Raw genomic sequence first — 11,013 nt, forward strand, 5'->3', positions numbered from 1 at the left:
TAGGGACCAGCCCCACAGGGTCAGTGGGTCTCTCCCCATGTGTGGAGATGAGAGAGTGTAGAAATAAAGACACAAGACAAAGAGATAAAAGAAAAGGCAGCTGGGCCCAGGGGACCACTACCACCAAGTCGCGGAGACTGGTAGTGGCCCCGAATGTCTGGCTGCGCTGTTATTGGATATAAAGCAAAAGGGGCAGGGTAAAGAGTGTGAGTCATCTCCAATGATAGGTAAGGTCACGTGGGTCACGTGTCCACTGGACGGGGGGCCCTTGCCTGCCTGGCAGCCATGGCAGAGAGAGAGAGGGCGAGTGAGACAGCTTATGCCATTATTTCTGCATATCAGAGACTTTTAGTACATTCACTAATTTTGCTACTGCTATCTAGAAGGCAGAGCCAGGTGTACAGTATGGAACATGAACGCGGACTAGGAGCGTGACCACTGAAGCACGGCATCACAGGGAGACGGTTAGGCCTCTGGATAACTGCGGGCAAGCCTGACTGATGTCAGGCCCTCCACAAGAGGTGGAGGAGTAGAGTCTTCTCTAAACTCCCCTGGAGAAAGGGAGACTCCCTTTCCCGGTCTGCTAAGTAGTGGGTGTTTTTCCTTGACACTTACGCTACCGCTAGACCACGGTCCGCCTGGCAACAGGCGTCTTCCCAGACGCTGGCATTACCACTAGACCAAGGAGCCCTCTGGTGGCCCTGTCTGGGCATAACAGAAGGCTCACACTCTTGTCATCTGGTCACTCCTCACTGTGTCCCCTCAGCTCCTATCTCTGTATGGCCTGGTTTTTCCTAGATTATGATTATAGAGCGAGGATTATTATAATATTGGAATAAAGAGTAATTGCTACAAACTAATGATTAATGATATTCATATATAATCATGTCTATGATCTAGATCTAGTATAACTCTTGTTGTTTTATATATTTTATTATACTGGAACAGCTCGTACCCTCGGTCTCTTGCCTCGGCACCTGGATGGCTTGCCACCCACATCTTATATATCATATAAATATTAATACTTTTTCTATTTTGTTGAATTTTTATTGTTTACTAATACTTCCTACAGAACACTTGTTATATAACCATCAAAATTCAAGAGCACTAAGAAATGGATAGAATTGTTTCCACAGCAGTAGCCACTTTTCACCAGTAGGTGACACTAGCAGACTGATGATATTTTATATAAAATTGGGTCTTTCCTAAAGGTCTTTTAAATCTAGTCTTGTTTTCAGTTTCTAACTTTAATTGGTGACACTATATTTCTAATATATTTATTTTCAAATTAATAAACTTTATTTTTCAAGCAGTTTTAGGTTCACAGCAAAATTGTGCGGAAAAGTGCAGACAGTACGCATATACTCCCTGTCCCCCCGCAACCTCTCCCCACTATCAACATCCCACATCACAGTAAGTAGCCCTAATTTAAGACATAAAAACTTTAATTTATTTGGAAGACACTATGTGCCTTACTGAGTGCTAGGTATTGCACAAATAGCTAGTAATGAAGGCAGCAGGGATTTTTGCATTATTAAGGAGCAATTTTATTTGTTAGTGTTTTTTTCTATTTGGCTATAACCAAGTTTCCAAGGAAGATTAGAACTCATGGCATTTAGTTAAGCAAATCAAGCAGCGTTTGGTATCTCCTACATCTGAGGAACTGCCTACATAAGAAGATCCATAAAAGGTAGTCCTTGCCGTCACCGGAGGGGATATGCATGTAAACAGCACGGTGGGAAAGTCCTTAAGTGTGGATATGAGGAGTGCTTTTGGGGAAATGTGGTTACTTTTTTCAAAAGAGGACTTATCTTTTAGAGGTTTCCTTCATTTGGATTTTCCTAGAAGTCGATCCTGAAATAAGGGCTTGAGTGGCAGTAGCTGATTTGGGAGGTAGAGTAAATGCCAGTAGGGGAGTATTATGGGCTGAACCCTGTCCCCTCCACCTCCCAAGTTCTTATGTTGGAGTCCTAACCTCCAGTACCTCAAAATGTGTATTCAGAGATAAGCCCTTTAAAGAGGTAATTACGGTAAAATGAGGTCATTAGGGTAGGCCCTAATCCAATGAGACTGGCATCCTTACAAGAAGAGGAGATTAGGATACAGAAATATGCAGAGGGGAGGGCCATGTGGAGATACAGGGAGAAAACAGCCATCTACAAGCCCAGGAGAGAGGAAATCAACCCTAATGACACCTTGATCTAGGACTTCTGGCCTCCAGAACTGTGAGAAAATACATTTCTATTTCCTAAATCAACCTATCTTCTGGTACTTTGTTTTGGCAGCACTAGCAAACGAATCCAGGGAAAGAGCAAATGTGACAGAGAAAGGAATGCAGACATAAAGGGGACATTATCAAGTCAGCTACCACTGTGGGCGAATGGAACGCAATCCCACAGAGAAACTTAGGGAAAGGTGTGAGACAAACACCATAGAATTATCTCACACAAGGGTGAGGGAGCTGGGATGTGGAGGGCTACGCCTGGGAGAGCACCAATCACACTGGCGGTTCCAGCCCACTATGCGCAGGGCAGAGTGGCTTTTCTGAGCTTTAAGGAAAGCCTTCAAGCAAAGAGATGCAGATCATGACAGCTAGAAGTCAGCTCAGGCACACTGAAATGAAAAGGCAGGATAGATACAGGTGGAGCACTGGCAGGGACCCCTACAGAAACTCACCCTGAAATATTTACAGATGAGCTTACATGATGTCTGGGATTTGCTTCAAAATGCAAGAGGGAGGCTGGGCGCAGTGGCTTATGCCTGTTTTCCCAGCACTTTGGGAGGCCAAGGCAGGCAGATCACTTGAGGCCAGGAGTTCAAGACCAGCCTGGCCAACATGGGGAAACCCCGTCTCTACTAAAAATACAAAAATTAGCCAGGTGTAATGGCACGTGCTTGTAATCCCAGCTACTCAGGAGGCTTAGGCAGAATTGCTTGAACCTGGGAGGTGGAGGTTGCAGTGAGCCAAGATTGTGCCATTGCACTCCAACCTGGGCAACAGAGTGAGGCTCTGTCTCAAAAAAAAAAAAAAAAAAAAGCAAGAGGGAGAGAAGTGAGTGGGGGCACAGATAAAACAAGATTGGCCCTGATCTGATCATGTTTTAAAGCCTAGAGATGAAGACATAGGCAGTGACAAAACTATTCTGCCCACTTATATAAGCTTGAAGTTTTCCCTAATAAAACATTTGTTAACAAGTACATTCAAGACTTCTGCTAGATGTAATAATGGGTACCAAATTTACCCTCCTGCCTAGAACAACAACACAAAACCAGACCAAATAGATGAAATAACAGTTCTCAAGACACCGGATATCAGGCAATGAAAGACAGTTACCCCTGAGTGAAGGAAAAAAAAGAAAGTTGAGTCCTATGACTGCCTCAGCTTACTGGCTTGAGAGAATGTTCAGACCACAGCATGGGGAGGAATAACTCTAGCAGAGCCGGGCAGATTCCCTGAGTTGAGAAGACAAAGCTGGGAGTTCAGTGTGAGCAAAGCAGCAGTGGTTTGCAGGACAATATATATGGAGAGGTGAGAGTGGTACAGAGAGAGTTCCTGAGATCTGCAAAAGGTCCCCTTTAAGTCTTCAGCAGAGAAATTATCAGCCACTGTATGTGAAGAAACTACATGAAGTAGAGGAAAGAGTCAGCAAAAAAAAAAAAAAAAAAAAAAAAAAAAAGAAGAAGAAGAAATAGTATCACAACAGGCTGGGAAAATAGCCTGTTCTCACCAGCTAACCTAGAAAACTTCCTAATTCACAGGGCATTGGTAGAATACTCAAAAAGGTCTTGCCTCAATAGTACAGAGTAATTAGTTTTAGACTAAACAGGGCTTGAGTCTCTTTTTATTTTTTCACCTCCTCCCAGATGAATTGAGCCTCAACAAACAAATCTTTAAAGCAAAACCCAAATGAACCAAACAGTTTCCAAGTAACTTAATTATGCCCTAGAACAAAGCCCAAGAATATTTATAGGAGTACAAAAATCTGTAACACTCAACTAGTAAAATTGTAATGTCTGGCATCAGTTGAAGATTACTAGGCATGCAAAGAATCAGGATACTGTGAGACATAAAGAGGAGAAAAATAATCAGTTGAAACTGGCCAGAACTGACACATATGTTAGAATGAACAAAAAAGTCATTAAAAATTATAACTGTATCCTATATGTTCAAAAATTAAGTAGAAATATTAAAAGAAAAAACATGAAATCCAAATTTCTAAAGATGAAAAATGCAATGCCTGAAATAAATACACTGAATGGGCTTAATATAGCAAATTGGCTACTGCAGAAGATAAGATTAGTGAAACTGAAGACATAAGGATAGAAAATAACCAAAATCTAGGAGAAAAAAACTTAAAAAATTAACAGACTATTAGTGAGTATTCGAATGGCCTAATAAGATTAGTAAAACTGAAGACATAAGGATAGAAAATAACCAAAATCTTGGAGAAAAAACTTAAAAAATTAACAGACTATTAGTGAGTATTCAAATGGCCTAATATATGTGTAATTGGCTCCAAAAAACAGTGGAAAAAATAGAAAAATATTTGAAGGAAGAATGGTTGAAATGTTTCTAAACTTAATGAAACAATAAACCCATAGATCCAAGAAGTTCAATTAGAGCTAAACAAAAGAAACATGAAGAAAACTACTTCAAGGCACATCATAAGCAAATTGCACAAATCAGTGAAAAGAGAAACTCCTAAAAGCAGTTAGAGGGGAAAAAAAGACATGTTTGGTACAAGGGAAAGAATAAAGAGAAGGATGACATCAATTTTTTAGAAACATTGTAAGCAAAGAAGACAGTAGGGGGCCAGGCACAATGGCTTATGCCTGTAATGCCAGCACTTTGGAAGGCCAAGGCAGAGGGATCACTTGAGGCCAGGAGTTTGAGACCAGCCTGGTCAACACAGTAAAACTCTGTCTCTACCAAAACTACAAAAATTAGCCAGGTGTGGTGACACATGCCTCTAATCCCAGCTACTTGGGAGGCTGAGGTACAAGAATCACTTGAACTCGGGAGGCAGAGGTTGCAGTGAGCCACGATAGTGCCAGTGCACTCTAGCCTGAGTGACAGAGTTAGACTCTGTTTCAAAAAAAAAAAAAAAACAGTGTGGGGACATCTTTAAAGCATTGACATGGGCAACCCCCTTTGGGTCCCCTCCCATTTTATGGGAGCTCTTTTTTCACTCTATTAAATCTTGCAACTGCACACTCTTCTGGTCCGTGTTTGTTACGGCTCAAGCTGAGCTTTCACTCAGCATCCACCACTGCTGTTTGGTGCCATCGCAGACCTGCCACTGACTTCCATCCCTCTGGATCCAGCAGGCTGTCTGCTGCACTCCTGATCCAGTGAGGTGCCCGTTGCCCCTCCCAATTGGGCTAAAGGCTCACCATTGTTCCTGCGTGGCTAAGTGCCCAGGTTCATTCTAATCGAGCTGAACACTAGTCGTCGGGTTCCACAGCTCTCTTCCGTGACCCATGGCTTCTAATAGAGCTATAACACTCACCACATAGCCCAAGATTCCATCCTTGGAATCCATGAGGCCAAGAACCCCAGGTCAGAGAACAAGAGGCTTGCCACCATCTTGGAAGCAGCCCACCACCATCTTGGGAGCTCTAAGAACAAGGAGCCCCCGCCACCCCCGGTAACATTTTAGCGACCATGAAGGGACCTCCAAAGCGGTAATATTGGACCACTTTAGCTTGCTATCCTCCCTTAGAATTGGAGGAAAATACCAGGCACCTGTCGGCTGGTTAAAAATGATTAGCATGGCTGCTGGACTTAAGACTCACGTGTGAGGCTGTCTGGGAAAGGGCTTTCTAACAACCCAACCCTTCTGGGTTGGGAGCATTGTTCTGCCTGGAACCAACTTCCGCTTTCAATTTTCCTGGGGAAGCCGAGGGCCAACTAGAGGCAGAAAGCTGTTGTCCTGAACTCCCAGCATTAGCCAGTTGAGATCATGGTGCAGCCAGAACTCTCTACTCAACAGTTGCCCATGCATGCACCCCTACCTTTCTTTCTGACCCATACATCCTGGGTCCCAACCACAACTTTCTTGAAAGTGTAGCCCCAAAATTCTCTTTACCTCTGAATCTACTTCCTCCAATCCCTGCCTCCTAGGTACTAATGGTTCAGACTTTCATTTCCTCTCCCAAGTATTAGAGCAAGTTGTATCTCCAAAGGGATCTAAGGAAGCTCTACACTGTGTCCTTAGGCATCTAGGCTATGAACCCAGGGAGTCTTGTCCCTGGTGTCCCTCCCAATTTAGGCATATAGCTCTCGACATGGGCAGTTATGTGGGACCTGTTCCCCATCACCCTTGCCAGGGCCCCAAGTTTGTAAATGGCTACGAGGATTGCTCTCCCATTGTGTAAGATGCTCTCTTCCCCCAATTTCTACCCAGCTTACCCCTCTGCAATACAATCTCCAAGCCTTAGCTCCTTGGCCAGGGCCTTAGAACTGATGACCGAGTACTTTAACAACTGGAACTGGGTCTACGACAACATAACAGATCAGGATGAAAGCGACTTGAGTAAGTCAAGGAAAGAAGAGACAGAGAGAGAGAGTGAGAGAGAAAAGAGAGGGAGAGAGAAAAGAGAGATAGAAGTAGTAAAGAAAAAACAGTGTGCCCTATTCCTTTAAAAGCCAGGGTAAATTTAAAACCTATAATTGATCATTGAAGAGCTTCTCCATGACCCTATAACACTTCAATACTACCTTGTTGTCAGTGTAAACAAGGGCGTTGCCTGAAAACACTGAGACCACTGACAACCAGTAACCTTCCTGTCAAAAATCCTTAACCCAGGAACCCGCGGATGACCCAAATGCATTCAATCTGTAGCAGCAACTGCTTTGCTAACAGAAGAAAGTAGAAAAGTAACTTTTAGAGGAAACCTCACTGTGAGCACACCTCGCCAGTTCAGAATTATTCTAAGTCAAAAAAGCAAAAAGGTAGCTTACTAACTCAAAAATCTTGAAGTATAGGGATAGTCGGTTAAAAAAAAAAAAAACAACATAACATTAACCACTGAAAATTCCCTTAACCCAGCAGATTTCCTAACAGGGGATTTAAATATCAATTACCATACAAAGGCCCAGCCAGACCTGGAAGGAACTCCCTTCAGGACAGGACAATAGATGGTTCCTCCCAGGTGATTGAGGAAAAAAAAAACACAATGGGTATTCAGTAATTGATAGGGAGACTCTTGTGGAAACAGAGTTAGGAAAATTGCCTAATAATTGATCTGCTCAAACGTGGGAGCTGTTTGCACTCAGCCAAGCCTTAAAGTACTTACAGAATAAAAAAAAAATTCTATCTCAATCCTGACTCAAAAGGTTACCTACACCCTCTGAAATGAATTTCCATAAGAACAGTTGTTTATAGGAATGCATCTTAATGGGGCAGCTGGGTTGTTATGAAATACTCAGGAACCCAGCCCAGCTTTAGGACTCACCCCTGAGCACAAAGGCAATGTTGGGCAGGCTGGTAAAGGACCACTAGAATCCAGCAGCCTGGACCCCTTTCTTTATGGTCAAGAAAGGCAGGAAAACAGGTGCAGGACTGCTACATTGGTGAGCGTAACTAATCCAATAAGCAGAAGTCCATGGGTAATTACGCACACTGGAAAGGAATAAGCATTAGGACCATAGAGGATGCTCTAGGACTAATGCTCATCGGAAAATGACTAGGGGTGCTGACATCCCTATGTTTTGTTTTGTTCTGTTTTTTCAGATGGGAAACGTTCCCTGCAAGGCAAAAACGCCCCTAAGATGTATTCTGGAGAATTCGGCCCAGTCAGAGTGTATGTACCTTTTTCCCTGTCAGACTCAAAGCAAATTAAAATAGACCTAGGTAAATTATCAGATAACCCTGATGGCTATATTGATGTTTAACAAGGGTTAGGACAATCCTTTGATCTGACAATGAGAGATATAATGTTACTGCTAGATCAGACACTAACCCCAAATGACAGAAGTGCCATCATAACTGCAGCCCTAGAGTTTGGTGATCTCTGGTATCTCAGTCAGGTCAACGATAGGATGACAATAGAGGAAAGAGAACAATTCCCCACAGACCAGCAGGCAGTTCCCAGCATAGACCTTCACTGGGACGCAGAATCAGAACATGGAGATTGGTGCTGCAGACATTTACTAACTTGTGTGCTAGAAGGACTAAGGAAAACTAGGAAGAAGCCTATAAATTATTCAGTGATGTCCACTATAACACAGGGAAAGGAAGAAAATCCTACTGCCTTTCTGGAGAGACTAAGGGAGGCATTGAGGAAGCATACCTCCCTGTCACCTGACTCTATTGAAGGCGAACTAATCTTAAAGGATAAGTTTATCACTCAGTCAGCTGCAGACATTAGAAAAAAAAAACTTCAAAAGTCCGCTTTAGGCCTGGAGCAAAACTTAGAAACCCTATTGAACTTGGCAACCTTGGTTTTTTATAATAGAGATCAGGAGGAGCAGGCAGAACAGGACAAACGAGATAAGAAAAAGGCCACTGCTTTAGTCATGACCCTCAGGCAAGCGGACTTTGGAGGCTCTGGAACACGGAACGGCTGGGCAAATGAAATGCCTAATAGGGCTTGCTTCCAGTGCGGTCGACAAGGACACTTTAAAAAAGATTGTCCAAATAGAAATAAGCCACCCCCTCGTCCATGCCCCTTATGTCAAGGGAATCACTGGAAGGCCCACTGCCCCAGGGGACGAAGGTCCTCTGAGTCAGAAGCCACTAACCAGATGATCCAGCAGCAGGACTGAGGGGGCCTGGGGCAAGTGCCAGCCCATGCCGTCACCCTCACAGAGCCCCGCGTATGCCTGACCATTGAAAGCCAGGAGGTTAACTGTCTCCTGGACACTGGCACGGCCTTCTCAGTCTTACGCTTCTGTCCTGGACAACTGTCTTCCAGATCTGTCGCTATCCGAGGGGTCCTAGGACAGGCAGTCACTAGATACTTCTCCCAGCTGCCAAGGTGTGACTGGGGACCTTTACTCTTTTCACATGCCTTTCTAATTATGCCTGAAAGCCCCACTCCTTTCTTAGGGAGAGACATCCTAGCAAAAGCAAGGGCCATTATACACTAGAATTAGGAGAAGGAAAATGGGTAAATATATATACAGACTCTAAGTATGCTTACCTAGTCCTCCATGCTCACGCAGCAATATGGAGAGAAAGGGAATTCCTAACTTCCGAAGGAACACCTATCAAACATCAGGAAGCCATTAGGAGATTATTATTGGCTGTACAGAAACCTAAAGAGGTGGCAGTCTTACACTGCCGGGGTCATCAGAAAAGAAAGGAAAGGGAAATAGAAGGGAACTGCCCAGGGGATATTGAAGCCGAAAGAGCCACAAGGCGGGACCCTCCATTAGAAATGCTTATAGAAGTAGCCCTAGTATGGGGTAATCCCCTCTGGGAAACCAAGCCCCACTACTCAGCAGGAGAAATAGATGGGTTTCACCTGCATCCGCCTCTGTGGGAAGAGACCACCAAACAGGCTTGGTTTGAGCAACAAGGCTATTTATTTCACCTGGGTGCAGGCGGGCTGAATCCGAAAAGAGAGTCAGCAAAGGGAGATGGGGTGGGGCCGTTTTATAAGATTTGGGTAGGTAAAGGAAAATTACAGTCAAAGGGGGGTTGTTCTCCGGCGGGCAGGGGTGGGGGTCACAAGGTGCTCAGTGGGGGAGCTTTTGAGCCAGGATGAGCCAGGAGAAGGAATTTCACAAGGTAATGTCATCAGTTAAGGCAGAGACAGGCCATTTTCACTTCTTTTGTGGTGGAATGTCATCAGTTAAGGCAGGAACAGGCCATTTTCACTTCTTCTGTGATTCTTCACTTGCTTCAGGCCATTTGTATGTATACGTGCAGGTCACAGGAGATACGATGGCTTAGCTTGGGCTCAGAGGCCTGACAATGGGGAACCTCATGAGGACATAGTTTCCTCCCCTCAGGATGGTTAGCCACCAAAGAAGGAAAAATACTTTTGCCTGCAGCTAATCAATGGAAATTACTTAAAACTCTTCACCAAACCTTTCACTTAGGCATTGATAGCACTCATCAGATGGCTGAATCTTTATTTACTGGACCAGGCCTTTTCAAAACTAACAAGCAGATAGTCAGGGCCTGTGAAGTGTGCCAAAGAAATAATCCCCTGCACTGCAGGCCATACATTTCAATCCCTGTATCTTTTTAACCTCCTTGTTAAGTTTGTCTCTTCCAGAATCGAAGCTGTAAAACTACAAATGGTTCTTCAAATGGAGCCCCAGGTGCAGTCCATGACTAAGATCTACCGCAGACCCCTGGACCAGCCTGCTAGCCCATGCTTCGATGTTGATGACATCAAAGGCACCCCTCCCGAGGAAATCTCAACTGCATGACCCCTACTGCGCCCTAGTTCAGAAGGAAGCAGTTAGAGCAGTCGTTGGCCCGCCTCCCCAACAGCACTTGGGTTTTCCTGTTGAGAGGAGGGACTGAGAGACAGGACTAGCTGCGTTTCCTAGGCCAGCTAAGAATCCCTAAGCCTAGCTGGGAAGGTGACTGTATCCACCTTTAAACACAGGGCTTGCAACTTAGCTCACACCCGACCAATCAGGTAGTAAAGAGAGCTCACTAAAATGCTAATTAGGCAAAAACAGGAGGTAAAGAAATAGCTAATATCTATCACCTGAGAGTACAGGGGGAGGGACAATGATTGGGATATAAACCCAGGCATTCGAGCCGGCAACGGCAACCCCCTTTGGGTCTCCTTCCATTTTATGGGAGCTCTGTTTTCACTCTATTAAATCTTGCAAATGCAAAAAACAAAAACAAAAAAAAAAACAAAAAAAAACGTTGACATAAAAAATTCTTTCAATCTACAATTCTATACCCAGCAGAAATATCTTTCTAAAGCAAAGGAGACAGTGATGTCAACAAAATGGCAGACTAGAAAACTCGAAGGATTGTTCTTCACTTCAGAACATTGAAAAAACAAGCAGGAACTGTCTGAACAAACTTTGTTGGT

The 11,013-nt window shown here is 44.0% G+C and overlaps 1 long non-coding RNA gene across 1 annotated transcript; it reads left to right on the plus strand.

Moving 5' to 3' along the window:
- Positions 1–2,135: 2,135 nt before the first annotated feature.
- On the plus strand, positions 2,136–10,295 carry LOC134807860 (uncharacterized). Its single transcript, XR_010149245.1, has 3 exons — positions 2,136–2,225; positions 7,737–7,806; positions 10,217–10,295. It is a non-coding gene; the product is annotated as an uncharacterized LOC134807860 (long non-coding RNA).
- The last annotated feature ends 718 nt before the right edge of the window (positions 10,296–11,013 follow it).

The sequence above is a fragment of the Pan troglodytes genome, chromosome 12, assembly GCF_028858775.2.
Source record: "Pan troglodytes isolate AG18354 chromosome 12, NHGRI_mPanTro3-v2.0_pri, whole genome shotgun sequence".
NCBI classification, from domain to species: domain Eukaryota; kingdom Metazoa; phylum Chordata; class Mammalia; order Primates; family Hominidae; genus Pan; species Pan troglodytes.